We start from the raw sequence: 11,146 nt of genomic DNA, 5'->3' as shown, positions 1-11,146 counted from the left end.
TAAGTTGGCCAGAAATCCAGGGCAATTCAATAAAACAAAAGAGAAAAGAGAAACAACGAAGAAATTTAAAAAATAGAAATGAAAGGCAGGACAGTATACAAGTTAGAGATAGAAGGATGGCCTAAAAAGAGAAGCTCAGATGAAAATTCCAGGTGTGTAAATTTATACTTACAAAATTCAGCATTAATGCTGCCACAAGAAGAATGAAATTATGTAATTGGTGAAGGTGTGTTGCTGAGTGAGCTCTCAAAGGAGTATGGTATATTACCAGAAAAACATCCTGCCTGTTCCATTCATACTACTGGATTTTATGGTAGCTAGGAATGTGAGAGGTATTTCTAATGTCAATTCGCACTGATCCAGAAAACACATTTATTTTCCATATAGAAACACTTTTGCAACAAACAGGTTACACAGGCAAAGTACAGAAAAATCAGTAAACATAAATAGAGAAACAGAAGATCAAACACACGGATTACATCATCCTTGTCTTGCAGATTGATAGTTTTAGTCCCTTCTTTATTGAAGCCTGGAGTGTCAGGAAACTATTGCCTCACCGTTCTGCCAGCCCTGGTGATCACAACTGGACGTGCCAGTAAGTAGGATGTGACACGGTCGGAAACTTGCATAGTGACCATGGCGTACATTCAACGGAACCTGTGTGTGTGAACTCCTGAACCCCATTGGGGTCCTCTGATGCCATTCTGTTCTATCCTCTTCCAGTTAGACAAGTTTCAATCTTTTGATTGAGACCATTTCTGGTGTGCCATGCCAATGAAGAAGAACATGTTGTCAAGCCATTGAAGTACATTGTGCAGATTCGTGTAAGGTGGTTGTAGTGGAGGCCTTACACTATCATCATGGAACCAGATGTGTGACAAGGTACACAGATCCTTATGGATGAAAACAGGCTTCTCTCTATGCAGTTTTGTTAATTTTGGCTGAAGCTGAGCCATTCTGTGCTGCAGCTCTAAGTTCAAAGCCATCTCATATCTCACGAGCTGTGTTGGTTTTGCAGAAAGGAGCTCTGCTGACAGCCTTAGTTGTTTGCTGTAAACCAGTTGGCAACATTTCTAACACCCCATTGTTGGTGGGATGGTAGCTGGGGGTTCTTAAATGTGTACAGCCACACAGGTGCAAAAGCTTGTGAAATACCACTTATTCAGACTGCCTTCCACAGTCTGTCTTTATAACTTGCAACATGCCAAACCTCAATACAGCCTGTCACTAAGGCCAGTGCTGCCATTTCCATTGCCATGTCAGTTATTGGTAAGGCTTCCAGCAATTGAGTGACTTTGTCAGTCACCATAAGCATGTAGTTATTTGACCCAAAGCATGGCACTGGACTGACTAGATGAACATGAATATGCATGAAGCGAACTGTAGGCATATCGAAGGTTCCCAAACGGGTTGATCCATGTCAATCAATTTTGCATTGTTGGCATCTTACACAAGCTTGCATCCCATTGTGGCAACCCCTTTTCATTCTTAGCCACATGAGTTTCTTCATGATAAGTCTGACAGTAGGCCACATACCAGGATGCACCAAGTTGTGAAAAGTGTCCAAAATTATGCAGCGCTATTTCTACGGGAGGAATGGCTGCTGTCAGCTATGTAATGTGTCACATCATAAAGAAGCTTTGAGTTAATACATATGGACCGGTTACAGACTGAGTCCATGTGTAGTGCCTTCCAGGAATCTTTGAAATAGTTGTCCGTTTCTTGTTCCACTGCAAGTTGTTACCAAGGAATAATTTTTATGCACACATGGCTTCAGGTAAGATAATCCACAGCCCCATTGCTAATTTGCGATATGTCAATTGTGATTTGTGCTCTGCTTGCTTACTTTGCCTGGGTGAACTGAAGTCCATAACCATGGAGAAAAATGGCATCAGGGGTGTACGGTCAATGAACTCCTTAAAATGTTCCCCTTCTGTGAATTTTTGAATGGCAGCATAAATAGCATAAAGTTCCCAGTCACTGGCTGTCCATTTCTGCTGCACCATAGTGAGTAACTGTGAGAAGAATGCCAAGGGCTGCCACTTCCCATTGACTAAATGTTGTAGCACTGTGCCAACACCTACCTAGCTAGTGTCCATCATTAATGCCATCTGCACTTCGTGGATGGGATGGGTGAGCAAAGCTGCATGAGCCAGAATTCCTATATCGTCCTGAAAATTTACATTAGTTGTGGTGTCCATTTTACTTTACTTTGGCCCAATGCACACTTCCCTTTCAGTAGGCCTGTCATTGGAGTCTGAGATACAACCATCTTCGACATATGTCTATGGTAGTAATTAATCATTCCAGAGAATCTTGTCAATTCTTTGAATGTTTGCAGCACCGAGGAGCTCATTTCAAGGTCAGTGCTATGCCCAAAGCAGACATGTTGAAACCAAAAAAATCATGTTGTCTTTGCCTAAATGCACTTCTCTGTGTTTATTACACCAAAGTGCCTAAGATGTTGAAACAGTAGTCATAGGTGCATTTTGTGTTGTTCTTGGGACTCAACGAACACAAAAATATCATCCATATAGCAGAGGAGGAAATCTATACTGCAGAGAACTTGGTGAATAAACCTTTGCCATGTCTGTACTGCATTTCTTAAACTGAATGGCATGTAGTTGTATTCAAACAGATTGAATGAAGTAGTGGTGGTTGTTTCTTTTACATTCTCTGTAGCCACTGGTATTTGCGAGTATGCCTTTTTGAATCAATGACACTAAAGTCTCTGCTCAGGCAATAGCATTGTTAAATTCCATCATGTGAGGAATGAGATATTTATCTGGAATTGTACAGGCATTAAGTACTCTGTAGTCACTGCATATACCAGGTGATCAAAAAGTCAGTATAAATTTGAAAACTGAATAAATCAGGGAATAATGTAGATAGAGAGGTACAAATTGACACACATGCTTGGAATTACATGGGGTTTTATTAGAACCAAAAAAATACAAAAGTTAAAAAAATGTCCAACAGAAGGCGCTTTATCTTATCAGAATAGCAATGATTAGCATAACAAAGTAAGACAAAGCAAAGATGATGTTCTTTACAGGAAATGCTCAATATGTCCACCATCATTCCTCAACAACAGCTGTAGTCAAGGAATAATGTTGTGAACAGCACTGTGAAGCATGTCCGGAGTTATGGTGAGGCATTGGCGTCAGATGTTGTCTTTCAGCATCCCTAGAGATGTTGGTCGATCACGATACACTTGCGACTTCAGGTAACCGCAAAGCCAACAATCACACAGACTGAGGTCTAGGGACCTGGGAGACCAAGCATGATGAAAGTGATGAAGAGCGCAAGAGATCTTTCTCGCGTCTAGCAATATAGGGTGGAGCACCATCAGGTGTTTATCAGTCAGGCTGGGGATAACGAGATTGTGTAACATATCGGCGTACCTCTCACCTGCCACAGTAGCAGTTACAAAACCAGAATCACGCATTTCCTCGAAGAAAAAAGGCCTAATAACGATAGATGTGGTAAACCCAAACCATACCATGACATTCTCATCGTGCAATGGAGTTTCCATGACGGTTCTAGGATTTTAGGTAGCCCAGATTCTGCAGTTGTGGGTGTTGACAGACCCTCGTAACGTGAAATGAGCTTTGTCGGTCCACAACACGTTACTCAACCAATCGTCATCTTCCGCCATCTTTTGAAATGCCCACACCACAAATGCCCTCCACTTCACTAAATTGCCAGGTAACAGTTCATGATGCCGATGGATTTTGTACGGATAGCATCGGAGGGTACACCTAAGTGCCAACCAAATAGTAGTGTATGGAATGCCGGTGTGACATGCGAGTGCACGAGCACTGACTTCCCCGTGCTTAGACAAACCCGCTACAGTCTCCATTTCTTCCTGAACTGTCTCAGCAGCATTACGCCTTGTGCTCAGTTGGCCACTACAGGGTCTATCGTCTAAACAACCCGTGGCTTCAAACTTCGAAATCATTCCCGCCACAGCTGCATTTGTCAATAGACCTTTACCTGTTCGAATCCCCTTCCTATGGTGATAGGATCGTAATGCTGAATTAGCACATTCCCCATTCTGATAATACAGCTTCACTAAAAGCTCCTTTTCAGGTAACGTCAACATGCTGCGACTGCTGGTGCATCTGATTCTCTCTCTCATTACAGCTCCTTTTATACATGATTGTCATGCGCAGTCACTGACGTTTTGTGAACTTCGGGTTTTTTTTATTATTATTATTTTGGTTCTAATAAAACCCTATGTCATTCCAAGCATGTGTGTCAATTTTTACCTCTCTATCTACATTATTCCGTGGTTTATTAAGTTTTCAAATTTATACTGACTTTTGATCACCCAGTATTATTCTTCTTTGATGCTATCTGGATCTGCAAAAGCCATTGGCTGTTGAAGAGTGTTACTGCAACTTCTTATATTTGCCTCTCACTGTCTGCACTTGACACCAAAAATTGTTCACGTTTTAGTGTTCTTGGTTTAGCAGTGGCCGGCAGGTCCATTGAGGTCCTAATATGGTGCATTGTGTCATGTTTGCATTGCTGACTGGACATTGTCTTCAATGTGATTGGAAACTCTTGATTGTTGTGCTTGAAAGGGGACTTAATTTGCAGAGGGTTGACTTTTGATAGATACAGAAGCCATGCCTTGCAGAGGTCTGCATCTAACCAAAAATGGTATAGGAAATCATCTCCTATAAGAGGCTCAGGTGCGTCCACCATGATGAAATTCCACCAAAACGTCTTGTTCAAACCAAGGTCCAATTCAAGATATTTTTTGCCATGTGTCTGAATGTGAGTTATTAGCAGTCATCATCAGCAATTGTGTGCTAGAATAGCCGTCTCATTTGAGGGAATTTCATATCAGAGAAACGTGGTTCCAGATAGCTCGTCAGTCACAAACAGACATCTCAGAACTATTCCTTCCATGTGCACAAAACCAATTTTCAGTGCTCTGTCCACCTGTGAAGAATGACTCATGGCATTTAGCGTTCCTTGTTGTAGGTACTCTGTCCTTTATAATAATCTCTACCCTGTAGTGTTATAAATTTTCAGTTTTTGGTAGGAGAGAATAACTTGCCTCTGGATGCTGTGTAGTTGCAGGAGACTGCTGTGGATCTTCTTGCTTTATTGTGAAGTCAGAGTTGAGGTTCTCCACTGTAACAGCTCAGACAGTGTTCACTGTCTGTGGGATCATTACTGTGGGATTTTATGGTACAATGGGATGTGAGAGGTATTCCTAACTGAAGTCCACACTGATTCAGAAAACATATATTTATTTTCCTTATAAAAACACCTTTTACAGCAAGCATGTTACATAGGAAAATCATACAATAAAGAGTAAACAAAGAGACAGAGGAACAATAGATGAAACACGTAGTATGTTATATGAATGTGTGGTGCCTTTTCTTTCAGACATGTTCAAAAGATCAGACACCACCCATTCATATAACTGATTCTCCTTGATGAGCAAAGAATCCAACATGTTTTCAACAAAACGTCACTCAAGAGGTAGCCGTTAATATTGATACACTGATGTAACTTTTCTTGGCAGTTATTCAAAACCTTGAAAGCCTTTGAACTTCCTGTCATATCACCCCATTTAGAGCTTCCTTCGTGGATCTCATGTGTACACATTTGCTTTAAGGTAAACACTCAGAGAACGCTAGAGAGAGTTCGATTCTGGTGAACACAGCACTAGATGTTATGGCTAGGTAACGTTTCTCCCAGAAGCTAATAGGAGAAACAAGACAGGCTGCAGCACCATGAACATTGAAAATTTTGCCCTATTGAAACTGGAAAAGATTCTGGAACATTGCACAATAATAATCATATAGACCCATCACACCAAGGTTAAAGACGAAACACTATGCTATCAATTTGGTTTCATGCAGTGCTCACTTATGAAGATGTTAGTGATAATATCGGACCGGTATTGGGAGTTCTGTTTATTTACTGTCCCAGAGAGGTGGAAATGTGCCTCATAAGAAAAATACAGGAAGTCTGTGATTTGAGAGATCAGAAGAACTTAACTTGACACAACTTTGTACTTTTTTTTTAAAAAATCACTTGCCTTCAGTGTGTGTGTGTAATCACTCTTTTGTAGGAATGTGTGCACAGATCTTGATGGAGAAGTTTCCTCAATCTTCCATTACCAACTGTAATGCAGGCATGTTTCCATGCAGAATACCATGACGATTTCTGAGCCAAAGTCCTGACAACTACCACAGTTTCCTCTTGTGGCCCGAGGATGGCCAGGAGATTTCTGTTTCAATGCAGAATGTGTTTGTCTTAAGTTTGCTACCCAACAGCAAACCTATTTCTTATAAGGAAACTCTCCCACTGACGATGTGCAAAGTGGATGTGAAATGTACACTGTGTTGCTACTGCAACCTGCTATTCTTTTACAAACTCCTCAACAATAAATGCTCACCATGTCCCCACAACACCATTTTGTATACTCAAAATGGCGCACGCTATACTGTTTGATGACATACTCACAACACTGCGCATGCTCTCTATTTGTAGCTGTGCTCCTCTCAAGTCAGGAAGTTGTTTTTACCACACCCTGTGTATGAAAATAGACATAAAGATGTTAGATCACATCGTTACAAATACCGAGGTACAGGAGTACAAAACAATTTTTAACATAAAATAGAAAGGTATGTTATATTTCAATTAATGAGTGAGTGACGGATGTCTCTAATGAGGAATGGAGTTTCCAGCATATAACCAACATGCCACATGCTCATGCTATAGACAATTGCACATGAAAGAAAAAGTAACCCTTTGCAATCTGCTTTGCCTGATTCCTTCCTGTCCCTCAGAGCCCATGTTGTTTAGCAAGGTGCTGCCACTTGTTGTTACAGAACAGGCAACACAACAAGCGTTAGAGCCCATGAAACAGCTATGTTTGGCAGACACCCAACCCCAAGCACTCAGCTACATGCATTATCAGTCACAAAGTTATGTTAATCGATGTACAGTGTTCTTAGTAATGACTGGAAAAATATGTTGTTGTTTTGTATCCAGCAACTAGGAAAATGTTAAGTACTGTTAGAGACATGTCAAAGTACAGGTTGATTATGTATAAGAATTATTACATTATTATTTTATACAATTGCGTGTTTAATTATACATTACACAATGATATAACTTAATTTAAAAGATTTGTGACTTTGAGAACCATTTGATCTCTCAGGTTTTCTTGGCATGATTGATTGATGATGAGCTTTTCGGTGTTCTGCCAACGTTTTGTTTCCATTTTATGTAAATATTTTGATGACCAACCCGGCCATCTTCTTCAGGTACTGGCATACTTTGAAGTCTTGTAAGTCTTACACTGGTATTTATAGCTTAGTTTGATTCCCAACACCCACTACAGTCTTTAGTGCTCTTTTGTTTTTCAGTACCTGCACTTATAATCTGTGAAACACAGATTTTCTCATCATATTCCAGTTCTAGTGGGTGTGATGATTGGTGAGATCTTAGTAAATTGAGTGCCAGACCCCAAGCCTTGTTTGAATTGAAACATTCCATGTGAATGTGGCAAAGTGTCAGAACAGTCAAGAAGAATGCAAGGAACATCAGTGACTCACCTGATTAAAATAACCAAGCAAATCAGCTCTCACTGATCATTGCCTTGAATATAATCATAAAAGTGAAATATGATGAGACTAGTATCATAGCGCAAATACTAAGATTCTGGTACAGCATAATTAAAGAGTCTATCAAAATACAGATATCAGGAAACCTAATAAACGGGGAGAGAGGTTTAAATTTTAAAAGTTTGGAGGTCAGTAATCAATTTATTGGTTCTTGGTGGCCATCACATCCACCAGAGCTGGAAAACGCTGAATGAATTAGCATTTGCAGTATACCAGTGCGAGCTTGAAAAAGAAGAGAGCATTGAGTGCTGGGAACCGAACTCAGCTATAAATAGCAATGGTTGGAGCCCAGGCAGTGGGTGCACATAAAAACACTCACAGCACCTAAAGAAGGTGGCTAGGTCAGTCATCAAAACATTGTGCATATAACAGAAACTAGAACTTGGTAGAACACCTAAAAGCACAACATTGACAATCATTATTAACTGGCTTCCTGTTGAAATTAAATTCCAATCTTTTTTTCTTTCATTCACTCAGTGGTAATACTGAAAATTCAAATAGTTTACTTACTTGTTAGTACTGTCACTCAACCATAGTGGGTCCTAGCCATCCATCACTAGCTTTCAAGACAAAGTTATTTATCAATACATTTAATTTTATGTCAAAGATCCACGTTCTCATTTCAAGAGCAGATATTAGCTGCTCACTGCTCAAGTATGAAGCAGTAATATTATTCTATCTTTCTAACACTGAACAGTGACTGCGGGGGTGATTGGAGATTGCACCCATTAGCAGTGCTGAAATGCATGAAACACCCATGTCCATCAGGCCCATTTCTTTTGCTTTTGCAAGATTAATCTATCCCGTTTCAGTAGTTTCCATGGGATGCTCTGATAAATGCAGCAAGTTTGCTGATGCCATCTGTCTTTTCATTTTTGCTTATTATTATGAGAAATTCATTTCTTTTTTATTTTGGTAATGAGCCTTATGTTTTCTTTAATGCCTATGACTTGGTCCAAGCTGCAATATTTTGTTTCACTAGTAACTGTTCCAGATGTAACTATATTTATCCTGCAGCTCTTCTTTCAGGCAAAATTTGTACAAGAAAAGCCTAGTGAACATCAGAAATTGCTGTATTAGGATTTATACTGATGTGGATAGACAGGAGACTTACGGAAATTGGCCATGGGGGTATCCTAATAGCAGAAGCATTCAGATGTGAACCACGGAGCATGTTATGCAACAGAGTGAGATGCGATGCATTAGTCGTGCCTGTGTGTGAATGTCCCTCTCCCCTGAGTGATTGTCCAAGCTGTGCATCAACATTTTCTGCCAAACACTTCATCCAGATGTCATCGCACAGTTCACAAAGCGACATTATTTGCATACCAATGGACGGAGCATTGTCAGCAATGTTTCTGATGTCATTCTCAACCGTATAATGAAGGTCGCATTCATCACTGTTACCTGCACTGCCTATTATTATCACATGACCTCATTTTCCAAGAGTCATCTCCAAAGAGTCTAAGCCACAGATGACTTTGCTGAACCCTGAACTTGATTCAAAAATAGTAATTACGTTGTAACCACTTCCCAAAGAGCTTTGACATTCCTGTTACTATTACACAGCAATAAGATGGCCTTCATCTTAAAACAGTATTCTCTATGCTTTGCTTCCATCTTATGCCCTGTACTGTCAAAATCATTTGAACTTCTTGTGTTGTCCGAATGGTTCAGCCTTAGTCTCCAAAGCACTAAAGTTACTGTAGACAGCTAAACAGGAACTGCTAGACCTGCAGCATATCCTAGATCTTTTCATTGTCTCCAAAGATTTGACTATAATCCAGTTACAACTACAAACTGCAGGTCACATAACTGCCAACACTTTTTGTACCATAGTGAATGAAAGTCGAAGTTCCAAGATAAACTGCTCTTCTTCCAGTATTGTGTAGCATTTGCGAGAATCACTGCTCTCCAGAAATGACTGCATCGTTCCTCATGTAGTTTGTGTTACAACATCACACTTGAAAATAATCTCGACATTTGTCACACTGATTTGTTGTTTTCTGAAAGGCAGAGAGGCCAGCAATGCTATCTGTATGATCCTAAATGTTGAATGCCGTCTGCTGCTAGTATCAGGTGAGTTTCCTGTTTATGTGGGTATCCATCAGTCTGCTCTTTATCATAATAATGCACACAGTCACCAGAGATGTTAAAAAATAAATCCACCACAGTTGTTTTGAACCACAAAAATTGCCTGGCAGAAGGACTCCGTCAGCTGTCAGATTCAGCCATCTAAAAAAATGAAATGAGCATATGGCATCATTGGGCGGGAGACTCCATCCAGGGAAGTTTGGCTGCCAAGTGCAAGTCTTATTTCAGTTGACGCCACATTTGGCAACTTGTGTGCCAGTGATGAGGATGAAATGAAGATGAGAACAACTCAACACCCAGTCCCCAAGTCCATCTCGGCCAGGAATTGAACCCAGGCCCGCTTGCATGGGAGGCGAGCATCCACCTACAAACCGTGCGACAGAGACCTCATTCCAGAAATCCAGCAGGATCTCCAGTCTCTCCTCCTCAGGCCTATCCCAGAAGATCTCCTCAGTCTCTCTCTCCCCTCACCCCTACCACTCCCCACACTCATACCTCCAACACACTACTTAAAAGTCCATAAACCCAACCACCCATGACGGCCCCCCACTGTGGCCGGTTACTGTGCCCCAATGAGAGAATCACTGCTCTCATACACTGACACCTTCAGTCTATTACACACAACCTACCCTCCTATATAAAAGATACCAACCATTTCCTCCACCGACTCTCCACAGTTCCTGTTCATCTACCATACAGTACCCTGCTCATCACTATTGATGTGACCTCCCTTTACACTAACTTCCCTAATGCCCTGTGGACTTACCGCTATTGAACACCACCTTTCCCAATACCTGAAGTATTTCAAACCTACAACCTCCTTCCTAATCACCATGACCAACTATATCATCACCCACAATTACTTCTCCTTTGAAGGCATTACCTGCAAATAAATCTGGGATACACCTATGGGCACTAAATGGCACCATCCTATGCCCACCTGTTCATGGGCGATCTAGACGAATCCCAAACCCCTCACTTGGTTCAGATTTGTTGATGACTTCTTGATCTGGATTGAGCGTGAGGACACCCTATACACATTCTTCAACCTCAATATCTTCTCTACCATTTGCTTCACCTGGTCCTATTCATCCCAAAAAGCCACCTTCCTCGATATTGATCTCCACTTAAAGATGGCTACACCAGTACTTCTGTCCATATCAAAGCTACCAACCACCAGCAATACCTTCACTTCAACAGCTGCCACCCATTTCGCACCAAGAAGCCCCTCCCGTACAGCATAGCCACCTGTGGCAGTTGCATCTGTAGTGCCAAGCACTCCCTCTCTCAATACACTGAGGGTCTCACTGAGGCCTTCACAGACTGCAATTTTACCCTCACAAAACAGATCTCCCATTCCTTACCTCTCCAGTCACCCACCACCTCCCAAAGTC

Source organism: Schistocerca gregaria, chromosome 6 (genome assembly GCF_023897955.1).
Source record: "Schistocerca gregaria isolate iqSchGreg1 chromosome 6, iqSchGreg1.2, whole genome shotgun sequence".
Lineage (NCBI taxonomy): Eukaryota > Metazoa > Arthropoda > Insecta > Orthoptera > Acrididae > Schistocerca > Schistocerca gregaria.
The sequence above is the reverse complement of the archived record's forward strand: the minus strand, read 5'-3'. Positions refer to the sequence as shown.